Genomic DNA, 14,953 nt, shown 5'->3' on the forward strand with positions numbered 1-14,953 from the left:
TAACACGTTCTTTTAAGATTTTATGCATCCTTCATCAGTTGTATGACATTCTACAGTTCTGTAAGATACTCCACAATTATTATAGTAATTGGCATCTTTTGTAAATATTGATGTTTTTGGCTGTGCATACAGTTAAATGTTCTTTTCCTTCTTTCAGTCTATAATAAGATAATAACAATACTGTGAGTCTCCATTGTGTTAGTTTCATATTCAAGGAATATCAAAGATTCCACAGTCAGTGTCAAACCCCTGGTGAGTAGTTGAAGATCTCTACTATCTGGATGGAGATGAGGCAATCCTCAGAGGGGAGAAAAAGCCAAACAAAGGAAGAGAAAGCCTCTCTGAGCAGATTAGGGCAAAATTCAGGTCTATTGACACACGCTGGCTAGAAGAATGACCTTCCCCCAACCCCTTGCTGGGATTCTGCTCCTCTGAGAAGGAACTGGAACAAAAGTGGTTCGGTTAGGTGTTTCTCTTATGGCGCGTCCCACTGCTATTGTGACATGAGAACCGCTTACCTGGTCAAACAGGCTGTCTTGCTCACTTGGATCTGATTCTTGCCAAGAACTTTATTTTCTTACTCTGAAGAACAGTGACTATGGTTTTCTGATTTGTACTCAATCTTATCTAGTTAGTTGGTAGTTCTTCCATTAATTAATTCATTCAAGGATTTATTTCAGACCTGCTCTGTGGGGGAACCACTCATTTACCCATGCTCCATCATATAGCACACACAGCATGTTCCCTTTTAAAACTCACCACTCCCCTGCCTTCTTCCTCCCTTCCTTGACCTGTCACACATTTTCTCACTGGCACCCCATCAGACCCTAGGGGAAAAGCCTAATGATGACTCAGGAAAGGAAAGAGGGCTTCCCTCATAGTCCAGTGGTTAAGAATCTGCCTGCCAGTGCAGGGGACAGGGGTTTGATCACTGCTCTGGGATGCTTCCACATGTTTCAGGACATCTAAGCCTGTACGCCATGACTACTGAGCCAGCACTCTTGAGCTCACAAGCCACAGCTACTGAGCCTGCTGGCCTAGAGCCCGTGTTCCTCAACAAGAGAAGCCACTGCAACGAGAAGTCCCGGGATGACAACTAGAGACTAGCCCCCACCGGCCACGACTAGAGAAAGCCCTCACACAGTAATGAAGACCCAGCGCAGCCAAAAGTAACCAAACAAATAAATTAATCTTTAAAAAAAAAAAAGAGAAAGGAAAGAGAAGCTCATTCCTGAAGCTGCTTCTATCCGACCCCTCTCGGTTCCCCAGTCTCTGTTCTAATTTGTTTTTCTAGTTCCCAGGCCCTGCTCCCCTGACTTGGCTGTTGAAGAACCCATGATACATCAACGAATTTTTCTTTGCCAAGTGAATTTCACTTCGAGTCTCTGATGCTCACCTTTAGTGCCTGAGCTGTATTTGGCCTTGTCAGTCCACACAGAGTCGAAGTGAACACAGAGAAAGGAGCTGGAGGAGAGAGAATGTTTTCGTTCTTGTCAGTCCGCACAGAGTCGAAGTGAACACAGAGAAAGGAGCTGGAGGAGAGAGAATGTTTTCGTTCTTCATTTCTTATTGCTCTAAACAGTGAAGAGCTTTAGAAAACTTCTGAGGGATTCTACACTTCAGAGACAGGACATCCAGGAGAAGTTATTGGACCGTGTCGTGTTTTGTAGCTGACGAGGGAGAAGAGAGACTTTGGTCATAGGGAACAGATGGTGGTGCTGGGACAGGAGGGCTTGGGCTAAGCCTGGGACCATCAGAAGAAAAGAAAAGGCTTATGGAGTACCATCTGTACCAGCTCACACATGCACGATCTAATTTAGTGTTTCCAAATGTCTTCCTTGGAACACTAATCCCAGGAGATGTTCTACAAGAAAAGGAGCCTGGATTTAAATATGTTTGGGAAAAGCTGCAGATCACATTCCTGTCTGAAGAAGTCCTGCAATAAGAAATCAATTGAATCTCTCCCTCGCATCTCATTAGCAGGATTGCTGTGTCAAGAAGTCTGTGCATTTGCAATGCTGGTAGATTCTGCAAATTTGCTTCCATTTCTCTGTCCACACAAGGACACATGAGACCTCCATGTGACCCAGCATTTTCCCACTTTGGTAACACTTACTAGGCTTCCCGGGTGGCTCAGTGGTAAAGAATCTGCCTGCCAATGTATGACCCTGGGTTGGGAAGATCCCTTTAGGTAGGAAATGGCAACCCACTCCAGCATTCTTGCCTGGAGAACCCCATGGACAGAGGAGCCTGGTGGGCTAGTCCATGGGGTCGCAGAGTCAGACTTGACTGAGGGACTGAGCACAGACACACACGTTAATATCCCATACAGCTTATGTTCTAGAAAACACAGGCTTGGTATACTGGTTGGCTTTTAATCTTCCAACTTGTATACAGTGAAGTGTACATCACTGTCCTTTTTCTATATATGAGGAACGGAGGCTTAGAAACTTGACCACTACTTGTAAGGTTGACTCTCTCTACCCCCAACCTACTGGATACCCAGCCTCTCCACTCCCACCTGCAGGGCAGATTCTAGTAGAGGCTCTTCTTGGAAAAGCATTGACTCCTGCTGCTGGTGGTTAAATTCTGTACATCCCCCCACGAAAGCATTGTGAAGTGCACAATGGTTGGATTTCTATGGTCTTTTTAGGACAGTGCTTTTTATTTCTGGTAGATTGCAGGTTATTAGTTATTGTAATTTCCCCTCGTGATTCTATACCATAGAGCAGAGTTTTAATGATAGTAAAAATAATAACAACCACAACTGTATTCAGGGCACTTGACACAAACCATCACTTGTCACAACAATCCTGCGATAGAGATATACTTCTTGGAAGGTATGCTCATCTTTATTTGAAGCTCTGACAGGTTGTGACTGGACCAAGGTTACACTGAACTAGGATTCACCCAGTTTTTTCTGACTTCTCTGCATCATACTGCCTTTTTTTGAAAACGTGTTTTGAGTCTCCACCAATAACCAATGTTTAGAACACTCCTGCTTGCACAATTCAAGGTTGCCCAAATCCCAAATCTAGTGACAATGACTGGTTGCCTTTGTCTCCAGATATGATTCTTTTTATCCCTGTTTGCTTAACTATTGATGAAGGTCTGCTTTGGTTTAAAGAGAGTTAAGCTATGAGATTATCCATTTTTGTTCTTTCCCCTCTGTTATCGCTTGACATTTCCTCTCTTTTTTCTTCTTATCTCTCTATTCTTATCTTTCCTTATCTCTCTATTCTTCTCTTTCTGCTTTTATGTTTTTTTACAAGGCTGGTGAAGTTTGGTCTTCTCCCAGAATATAACACCTGTGCCTTCTGCCCTGCTGGGCACCAAACAAAAGACCTTGTGAAGTACATCAAAGTGGCAGGAGAGGGACATCCTTGGTGGTCCAGTGGATAGGACTCCATGCTTCGACTACAGGGGCTTGGGTTCGATCCCTGATTGGGGAACTAAGATCCCACATGCTGTGCCTTGTGACCCGCCCCCTCCAAAAAAAAAAAAGCAGGAGGAAGTTGGTGATTCTCAGTGTTTTCATCCTGCTACCCTTCTTCCCCCAAATTTCTCCTCTTTATCTCATCACCCAATGTTTCCTACATTTTCCTTCACCTTCTTCCCTTCCCCCCAGATAGGGAGCTATTCCTTCTAAGGGGTGGGGGATGGGGAGGATGGTCAAGGCAGAGGGCAGACCAAGTGGGAGACACCAAGGCCAGGACAGGAGAGGGAAGGTCGTTACATGGCAGAGAAGGCTGAGGACGTGCAGCTGAAATCCCCAGAAGGGACGGTGAGGAAGCAGAAGAAAGAGCAATGGAAAGAGAAGGAGCCAGAGATCAGAAGACTGGCAGGGAGCCTGCAGGAGAGGGAGACCGAGGAGCAAGCGGGACCAGGTGCGGGCAGGTGGCAACACAGACATTTTGGAGAACAGAAGGGCATTCAGGGAGGAGAGCCAAGGCCACAGGGTCGACTGTGTGTGTGTGTGTGTGTGTGTTTTTAAGGATTAAGGATGAATCACTGTTTTCATCGGCATCAGTGCACATGCCATATGTTAGGTGTTGCTGGAGTGGAAAACACGTTGCGCTGACTTAGAACAGGCTCGACAGCCTCCCACTCTGCCCTGCTGGAGGCCGGGGACAGCGCCCCGTGGGTGTAGATTCCCCCTGAGGTGAGGTAACGCTTCCCAGGCGGCTCTTGGTGCATGACCCTCACCGCTCTCTCCTATAAAGTGAAACCCAAACCATATAAATGCTGTGATCCATCCTTGACTGCTCAAAGGTTACAAGAGAAGTGGGGGTCGCTGCTCCACTAATGACAGATTCCACAGTAAAGACTCAATAAACACTTGGTAATTAATTACAGAGAAAAGGAACGTGATAGCAATTTAGGTCAGAGACTCCTTTGAAAATCTGATCAAAGCTATGGACGCTTTCCCCAGAAAAAAAAGTTTGTCTATTGGCAGGGCAGGAGATGTAAGAAACGCAGGTTCCATCCCTGCGTCGGGAAGATCCCCTGGAGGAGGACATGGCAACCCACTCCAGTATTCTTGTCTGGAGAATCCCAAGGACAGAGGAGGCTGGTGGGCTACAGTCCATGGGGTCTCAAAGACTCGGACATGACTGAAGCGACTTAGCACTGCTGCTGCTAAGTCGCTTCAGTCGTGTCCGACTCTGTGTGACCCCATAGACGGCAACCCACAAGGCTCCCCCGTCCCTGGGATTCTCCAGTCAAGAACACTGGAGTGGGTTGTCATTTCCCTCTCCAATGCATGAAAGTGAAAAGTGAAAGTCAAGTCGCTCAGTCGTATCTGACTCTTAGCGACCCCATGGACTGCAGCCTACCAGGCTTCTCCGTCCATAGGATTTTCCAGGCAAAAGTACTGGAGTGGGGTGCCATTGCCTTCTCCTAGCATAGCACAGCCTATACCTATTTTATTTATAACATCAGGATGCTCATTAAAGCACTAACAGAGCCAACGGGACCCCTGGACCCCTGGGGGAGAAGTCCTGACTTAGAGCATAGGAAATACCTTTGCGTCTGTGAACCATGGATCCAACCAAGACCCCAGACGTTGGGCAGGTGCTGCCAGCATCGGACAGAGCAGGAGGCTGGGTGAGAGGTGGGGGACTTGCTCCCACATCAGCTACAAGGCAGCAGGGAGGGGGAGCTAAAACTCAGCTCTGAGGCCAGGGTTGCCCTTTGAAAATCTCCAACTTACTGTTAGAAAGACAGATTTTAGTTTTAGCTTTTTGATAGTCGTCAATGGCTGTTAGAAGAGGGAGATGTTAGGTTACACTTCTTTACCTTTGACTGAACCAATGGCTCATCTTCCAGTTCAACTACTCTTATTACAGTTGTTGCATCTCCCCCCTTGTCAGAAAAAAACCTTGTCAGAACAAAGTTTTTTTTCCTTTTTCTGGATTCAACACCTCCTTTTAAATACTTTGGAGGACTCCCCATCTCTGATGCACATGGTCTTGGTGGTGCTGGCCTTTCTCTGGACAAGGAGTGACATCCAGTTAGACTAAGCAGGTTCTGTTTCCCTGGAATGTAGAACTTGAACCTACTGCAGCCATGAAATTAAAAGATGCTTGCCGCTTGGAAGAAACATTATGACCAACCTAGACAGCATATTAAAAAGCAGAGACATTACTTTACCAACAAGGGCTGTACAGTCAAAGCCATAGTTTTTCCAGTGGTCATGTATGGTTGTGAGAGTTGGACCATAAAGAAAGCTGAGCACCGAAGAATTGATGCTTTTGAACTGCAGTGTTGGAGAAGACTCTTGAGAGTCCTTTGGACTGCAAGGAGATCAAACCAGTCAATCCTAAAAGAAATCAGTCCTAAATATTCATTGGAAAGACTGATATTGAAGCTGAAGCTCCAATACTTTGGCTACCTGATGTGAAGAGATGACTCATTGGAAAAGACCCTGATGCTGGGAAAGATTAAAGGCAGGAGGAGAAGGGCTCAACAGAGGATGAGATGGTTGGATGGCATCACTGACTCAATGGACATGAGTTTGAGCAAACTCCAGAAGATAGTGAAGGACAGGGAAGCCTGGCGTGCTGCAGTCCATGGGTTCATAAAGAGTTGGACATGACTGAGCAACTGAGCAACAACAGTTTTGAAGATAGGAAACCACTGGACCTGAATTCTCCTGATGGTGGGATCCTAAAGATGCTGTTTTTGTGCTCCTGCACAGGAAAGATGGAAGGTGAACAAGTGGAGATCAGACTTAAGGGACTTAAGAGTTTGGGGAGGTAGTGGGTTCCCGGTTACCAGAGGTTTTCTTGTCTTGGCTGGATGGCCACTTGGTAGGGATGTTACCTAAGAGATCCAAACATTAGATGAAATGACCTCAAAGTTCATCTTCAACCTAAAATTCTAAAACTCTTGTTGGTCATGTACTGTCAATGACTGATCCCCAGAACATACATCCCAGGAATCCAGGATTATCACAGCACATGTGACGAGAAAGGCCCATACATGAGTTCTCCCAGGCTTGTTTGTGGTGCCTTTAACAGTACCACTGCTGTAAACCATGCCATAGGATTTGGGCGAGTGTACGTCTACTTGGAGAAAGAGAATTTTGCTTTTCCTACATGAGGCAATAATTTGTAAGCCATATGTGTTACGACTGGCTTTTAAAGCAGCAGTCACCGTAATAAAAAACTCAACTTATGGGAAATTTCAACCATCTCTCTGCTCAGTTCTTTCATTTCCAGTGGGGTTTGGCTGGAGCCTTGAGAAAGGAGAAAATTTTCATAGTAGCAGTCATTGAAAACCAAGCTGTTATAGTCATGAATGAGGTTGAAGTAAGAAGCAGGAAAATTGAGATGATTTTATAATTTATTTCAATGCCTTCCATTTTCAAAGTGTGTTTTTAATTTTTTTTTTTTCCCCCTGAATATCAACTTACCTACCCACAAAGCTTGTTGTTGTGTGTTCCTGGACTGGCAGAGAAAAACACTGTGAGGGCCTGTTTAGGACCATTAAGGCTCCTACTGATAGGTTACAAATCAGCCTTTACATTTATGCTCTGCAATTTATAATCATCTGCCAAAGACGATCCAGAGCAGACCATCATTCTGTCTTAGCACATCAGTGAGGGCATATGTAAAATACAATGGTATATATAATCTCAAGTTTTTGTGTCAAGGTGGGTGGCCATTCAGCAAGCCCAGGGGCATTTGTAGGATGCTAATCATGGCACAAGTTAAAATTTGGTGGGATGTCTCACGAGCCACATGGCTTCTTCTGGAATCTCTAAGATGTGAAAATGACAGAGAAGATGGGGCTAGTGTCAATGTGGGTTCAATGAACATTTGTTGAGCACAGATCATATGCTGGCTGATAAATCAGCATGGTCCCCACAGTTGAACTCAATAAACAACCAACTGAAAGTCAAGGCGGTTAGGAATGCATATGTGTAGACTGATCAGCAAGCTCTTTGCCAAGTGCTGAGATGGGTGCTCTGATGATTTCTGCATAAGAGATGAAATTGTCTAGAATTCCGGGAGAGAAGCTGAGGAAGGGTATCCTAAGCAGAAGGAATAATACCAGCAAAGGCCTGGAAGTATGAGCACTTGCGGCTTGTTCAAAGGATGATGGGTAATCTAGAGCCGTGCTACTTGAAGCATGTATAGCCCCCGGACAAGCAGTGTTTTCAACATCTGGGGATTTTGTTAAAGGCAGATCCTTATTTAGTACACCTGGGGAGGGCCCAAGATCATGCACTCATTTCTTACAAGTTCCTGGTGCTGGTGCTGCTGCTGGTTCAAACATAGAGTCTAAGAAGCAAGGGCCCAAGATTATGCATTCATTTCTTACAAGTTCCTGGGTGATGCTGCTGCTGATGGTTCAAACACAGAGTCTAAGAAGTAAGAACTAGAGCGTCTGAGCGTAAGGTGTATGACGGTCAATGCCAGGACACAGATGGAAGGTCATCTGTGCAGTTCAGAGGGGTGGGCAGCTGACCCTGTAGGCAATATTTTTGGGGTAAGGATACCTGAGTCCTCTTTTCACCTTTGCAATTCTCTCCCCTTCCAGATAGATACCATTTCATAGGATGGTTCATTATAGTCACTCATCTTGAACTACTTTGAATCCCCTGGCTAAGAGGTGTTACTGAATGACCCAAGTACCCTGGTGCTTGGGAGGCTGGAGGGACCTAAAAGAAACGAGTAAGCAAACACCACGTGGTGTTAAGACACAAAGCAGATGGCCTGTGTCCCAGCACACTTGACACGGCACCCAAAGCGGCTGGAACAATTGTTCATTTATTCACTCAATCATTCAACCCCTTGCCTAGCTCTGAGTGCTCAGTCCTGGGGGACCTTGGGTGGGGTGGGACGGTGGGAGGAAAAGGGTTTGAACCCAGACTTGGAAAGCAATTTTCTTTAGCCAGGTAACTCTGAGACAGAGTGAAAGAAAACAAAACAAAACAAAACAGGGTCTGGGTTACGTGTAGAGTTTGGATAACTAGAGGATAGGAGTTCAGTATAGAGGACTGATGAGGTGTTGCTGAGAGGCGGAGGGTTGATGTACACAGCTGTGGGCAAAGCACAGCCCAGATTTCTCAGCTGTTCTGGAAGCACAATAAGAGGTCATCTAGATAAGATCTAATGTAATCAAGACGTGGCCCAACGCATCATCCCAGAAGAATGACAAAATTTTATCTTGGCCTAATTTATAATCTTAGAAGAATTAATGATACCTAGATGGATAAGATTTCTTTTTCTTTTTAAAAAATTATTATTATTTGGCTTTCAGTCTGACTACGGTGGAAAGGACCTGACTGTTGGCCAGAAAATGGATTGCCAGCTGATGGGAAGAGAAATACAAGAGTGATTGGGATTCCCCCCTAGCCACCAGTCCACTAAGACAAAATAAAGAGTGTGAAAGGAATAAAAGCTGAAATCTTCTTCCTTGTGAGAGGGCTCTCATTCGCTTTATTGAATAGCAACTTTAGGCCAGGTACTTTTCATAGGATATTCCACTTAATCCTCAAACAGTCTTATGATCTACTTCATAATTAATATTTTTTTATTCTTGCTCATGACTAATACTTTACAGTTAATAAGTTGAGACTCAGAAAAAATAAAGTAGCTTGCCTAAGGTGTCACAGCTGGTAAGCTGCAGTCTAATTCGAGTCTAGCTCTCCCTGGCTGCCCAGTGCTGTCTTCTGGTGCAATACCAATACCATGAACACTTCCACTTGACTTAAAAGACATGGAATACAAAACGAATGACTTTAGGAGCAAGCCACGGTCCCTGTACTCGTGGACATAATGACATCATCTGTCTCAGGGATGTGGGAAATTCTCAGTGAATTCCTGGAAAAGTTTCTCAGTGAGAAGGGGGAGTGTCATCTTGAACCCCTATAGAGGCTTTTATCCTTCTAGGAAAGGTTAAGACTTGATAATGTCCATAGTGTCTTAAACCCTAAGGAAGCTGCATTCAGCCCTCTAGGAATAGAGAATTTGTTAGAGAAGCTTTTCCAAAAGGATTGCAGATAGCTCATGAAACTCTCATTAGACACCTGGAAAATTAAGATGAATCCAAGATCAGGCATATTCTTAAGCCTTTAGACACTGCAGTCTTCCCTTTACAGGAAGGCTGCAAATGGGTGTTAAGAGAAGGGTGGATATAGCCCCTGGCACAGAATATTTTCCTATTTTATTTGGAAAAGTTACGATGGCCCATTGGGAAGTAGAACCTGTAGCAGGTGGAAGATCTTGAGGCTATTTGGTGACTTGAGAGAAGGCTCAGAGACAGTGTGGTCTGTTAAGAGATAAAGAAAAAACAGCTCACTTAGAGCTGGCCCTTGCTGACCAGTCTGTTTTGATGGATAACAGCTGTTTGAAAGCTTTAAAAATTACTAATGGGCTAGCATATATCACAAGACATGAGTATGCATTTTCTCCACAACACATGGTTACAGGAAATCTCACTTATTTGATTTTTCTAAATCAAATTGAATTTGTGTCTTTAAGAGCCACCTCCCAGGGCTGGTAATTCTGACCATCATTACTTGTCCATGGCGGGCTTCTCTACTTTTCCTAGGTTTGTATTAAGACCTTTCTATCTGTTATAGACTGAATGTCTTTTGCCCTCCCCCAAATTTATAGGTTGAAATCAACTCCCAAGGTGATGGTATTGGGAGGTGGGGCTTTTGGGAGGCAATTAGGTCATGAAGGTAGAGCCCTCATGAATGAAATTAGTGTTCTTTTATTTTTTTGGCCACACCACTTGGCATTCTGGATCTCAGTTCCCTGATGAGGGATTGGACCTGTGCCCCCTGCAGTGGAAGTGTGGAATCTTAACCACAGGACTGCCAGAAAGTCCCAGGGATTAGTGTGCTTATAAAGACACCCCAGAGAGCTCCCTTACCTCTTCTCCCAGACACAGCAAAAAGAACCAGGAAGCAGGACCTTATCAGACAACGAATCTGCTGGCACTTCGATCTTGGACATTCCAGCTTCCAAAACTTCGAGAAATAAATTTCTGTTGTTCAGTTGCCAGAATGACTAAGACACTACTCAAAGTGTGATCATCAGAAGCTTATTAGTAACACGGAATCGTGGGTCCCACCCCAGACCTGCTGAGTCAGAATTTGCATTTTAACAAGACATGAAGGCTATTTGTGTGCACATTACAGTTTGGGAAGCACTGATGTGAGAGTCTTAGAGGCCTGTCAGTCCTGACTATTTCTGGAAGGGTCACTGGTCTTTAGGTCTTCATGATTATTGCTGAATTACTTAGTGTCCAGTCTTTTGCGGTTGATTAGAAGCCAGGCATTTCTACTTTCACTGAGCCTCTAACGCTCCATCAGAGATCTTGCCACCACCGGGGTCCTGGGTGGGCGGGTCCCCGCCACTCTCAAAGCACCAACATCCTTTTCTCCTCCCCCTGAGAACCATCACACCCCAGACCCTTGGGGCCAACAGTCTTCTCTTGCATCACAATTGCTGTTCCTGAGGAGGGAGGGAGGTGGTGCCAGGAGAGGCTACCTGTCAGCCACCCTTTCTTCCCTGTGAAACTCTGTGAAATGGGTCTCAGGTGTGGTTGGCCAGTGACCACCCCCCCCATCCCCCATACCCCATTCTAGCAGTGAACCAGAGCGAACCAGCGACCCACAGCTAATCCACAACATGGGGAAATATGGAAGGAAGCCAGTCCCAATTCAGCTTCAGGCTGGACCCGTGAAACTGGGGCCCCTATGAAATAATCCATAGGTTTTATGAGTGGGCCACTAAAACTTTCTCACAACTTGGACCATGAGTGCATTTCCTGAATCAGTGTCAAGATATGCCAGCTAACACAGGGTTTCAATGCCATTTATAAGCTTCCTTCCTTCCAGAACAAACAAACAACTAAGAATCTCCCGGACATTTTAATTACTTATTGTGAAATGGCAACAGAAAATTTGAAATTAAGGCTGACTCAGGAAATTCAAAATCTGAGTCTTTTGAGGGGTAGGTAATTGATGTTTTGGGAAAAATAATTTGATTAGAACCTCTCATCCACTTTTATTGCCATTGAAAAGAACAAAACAGGTGCTGTCACTGTAGCGTTTAACTGACTGAGCTTTTGAGAATTCATTCATTGCCACAAGGTAACACATCTTAAAGGAAAAGCAAAAACATGGCTACAAAAACGTAGCATGAAATAAGTTTCAGGAGAGATATTCATTCTGTTCCGGGTCTTAAAATTTTTTAATTAATGAATAGATATATTTTTGGCAAGCAAAGTGAGATTTTAAAAACCAGCTTGAGCCGAATGTCAGGTGAATTGTGCCCTTTGCCTGGGTCTAATCCCTACTGACCTTTTGTTCCCGTAATTAGAATCACTGCCCACATCACTATTAGCTAAGGAGACTTTAGAGTTGTTTTAAAATTGCTATTAAATTGGGTGCAATCAGATTCTCCTGTGAGCTCACAAAGTCTTCAGACCCAGGATGAAGGCTGTTTCTCATTTAAACATTGTCAGGCTAAGAAGACCGATTCGATTGCTCCTGAATTTTGCATATGTCAGCATAGTAGAAGCTTAGTCATGCAAATCCCTATTACTTAGCATGTCTGTAGCCCAGAAATACAGAGCTGTGTTGCCATATTTTATCTGTGTTTGTAGTTGAAAGCATGCCTTCTATTGTGTTTTTAAAGAACAGATGTCGGGACAATGTTTAAAGCACATAACCCGAGTATTGAAAAATGTTTTTTCTACTTTAAAAGAAAAAAAAAAGAATCCACAATAATGAATTCAGTCTGCCAGTTTGTATTTTCAAGGAATATTTTAACTGTTGAGGGACTTTCCACGTCCCGTCCTTTAAATGTGCCCTTCAGATGCCAAGGAAGGCCAAAGCCATCTTGAACTAGTCGTTTCTTTTACTGACTCAGCAGGACCGCAACATATAAGTCAGTCTCTCAGGGGCTGAGAGTCTTTAGAACTTCAAGGGTCTGTGTTCCATTCTTATTTATTGAGCGAGACAATGCATGGGGGAAGAGTAATAGAAGCACTTACTTTGAAGACCTAGGTGAGGATGAACCAGAGGCAAGGGAGTGCTCAGGAGAAATCGGGTGGAGGGTCAGTGAGGGCTGGAAGACAGCGGAAGGCCGAGGATGCGCCATCTCTCTGGGGGACACAGTGGGTGGATTGGCAGGAACTGCAGGAGCTGTGGGTGGAACAGATGGTCCAGGGTCAGGAAGCAAGTTCTATTCTGTGTAGGGTTGCGATAAAGGGTATTCAAACAGGGAAATGAAGCAGGAGGCCGAGCATACCCGAGAGGAGGGTGTGTAAAGGTCAGGAGCCTGTTTGCCTACACCTGGCAGCAATTTGCAGCGATTGTCTGAATGCCACGCACAGAAGGATTGGAAGAGTTCCCAGCAAGGACAGGTGAGGTTCCTTACTTTATCTGAGATAGAGTTTCTGGCCGGGAAGAAGGTTACAGGCAGGGCAAGTGCAGTCAAAAGCATGGAGCTGGAATAGACTTTTGCAATGGACTAGAACAGTTCTCATTTTGGAGGTGAGGGGCTAAAGCTTCATTTAAAATGTAGGTTATTTAAGGTCCCAAAGCCTCAGCTTGTCTGTAAATTAAAAGGTTCCATTAGAAGGAACCTGCCAGGGGCTTCCCTGGTGACTCAGTGGTAAAGAATCTGCCTGCCAATGCAGGAGACACGGCTTCCATCCTTGATCCAGGAATATTCCAGATGCCGTGGAGCAACTAAGCCCATCTGCCACAACTATTGAGCATGTGCTCTAGAGCCTGGAAGCTGCAATGAACGAAGCCACTGCAATGAGAAGCCCTCATACCGCACTTAGAGAAAAGCCCGTGAAGCAACGAAGACCCAGCACAAAGTTAAAAAAAAGAGGAAACTGCCATATTGCTAACACGGCAGCAGGACACAGATCTTGTAACTGAGTAGGACCCCATGGGGCCTTCCCAGAACAGGGCTTCCCTCCTATCCTCTGCTCTAGCTCCTCTCTGAAGTATCCAGATAATAGTATTTGATGCACATTTCCTGGATTGTTTGACCAAAGTGAAAAAAAACCTCCCCTTCTCCAACAAACGGAAGATGTTAACTACTTGAGGACCAAGAGCATACAGCCCCAGGCCTCCTAGAGCCTAAGGCCTGATAATGTTACCCCCTGTGACACCATTCTGTTACTTCTCCATCAGGCTGTCAGAGAACAAGTTGATTACAGACCCTGCGACACCTCCTCCACCAAAACCTGGCTTTTCAAAGTGCTTGGCTGAACCCCTTCAGGGAGCTCTCGGGGCTTTGAAGGACGCGAGCAACAGTCTCCTTGCATGGCCCTGCAATAAACCTTTCTCTGCTCCAAAATCCGGTGTTTTAGTTTGTTTGGCCTGACTGTGCATCCGACGTACGAATGGATGGTCATCTCTCCACTGCCCTGTATCCGCATCTAACCTCTCTTAGAACTGCTTTGCAAATTAGCACTTTTCCATATCAGGCGTCTGGAAGACAGACAAGATACGGTCTAAAAGCCATGATGCTATGAAGAAGCAACAAGCTAATAATTTTAGAGAAAGACTCTCCAAATTATCTGGCTAGTGAGTGGCTGTCCGGTTTGGGAGAGGACTTACGCAGAGGAGCAAACACGAGCCTGGTGCTGGAACCAGATGCCTGTGCCCGTCATTCTTTGAGTAGCAGCCCCTGTGGGATGCACACAAGAGCCGGGCCATGGGATTCCTTGATCGAGAAAAACAAACAGCAAGGGCTTCATGAAGAACCTTTTTTGTACCTGTTGACGCCGGAGTCGAGTGAGTGATTTCAGGGCGTCTAAATGAACCTCTGACTGTGTAGAGACTTGTTTCAAGACCAAGCTTCACAGGGGCAAGAGGGGCAGCAAGGTGTGAGAACGAATGGGCAGCAGGCACTGTGCCTGCTGGACGGCAGCGCCCGCTGGACGGCAGCGCCCGCTGGATGCCAGCGCCATCTTGTTTTTCATGGGATTTCTTCACTCATTCAGCGCAAAGGATACAACGTCTGCAGCATCTTCTGAACCTGGAGGGACGGGGGGCATTCAAGGTAGGTCCCTGCCCTTAAGAAACTTATGCTCTATAGAGAATCCCAAGACGTAGATTTGAAGCACTCGGGAAATAATTACAAGGTAGCTCACAATTTCTCCTCCTCTGAGGTAAAAGATCAAAAGGGCTGTGTTACAACGGGTCATCGTGTTGGTGCCTGTCTCAGTTGCCCAAGTACTCCGGAGGCATTTGGACTGGAGGGGAAGGGGGGCCAGGACTCGGTCCTGGTGGCTCTTGGCTTTCTCACTCTCACCCCAGGCTCTGTCTCCTCACCTGGAGCCTGGGAATTAAAGCCCCGGCTCTGACTCACCAGGATGTCATAAAGATTGGCGAGACAAGACCCGGTTCATCCAGCACCTTACACCCTTTAACAGAAAGGCACCTCTAGAGATGAATACAGGGTGG

This window comes from Bos indicus, chromosome 23 (genome assembly GCF_029378745.1).
Source record: "Bos indicus isolate NIAB-ARS_2022 breed Sahiwal x Tharparkar chromosome 23, NIAB-ARS_B.indTharparkar_mat_pri_1.0, whole genome shotgun sequence".
Lineage (NCBI taxonomy): Eukaryota > Metazoa > Chordata > Mammalia > Artiodactyla > Bovidae > Bos > Bos indicus.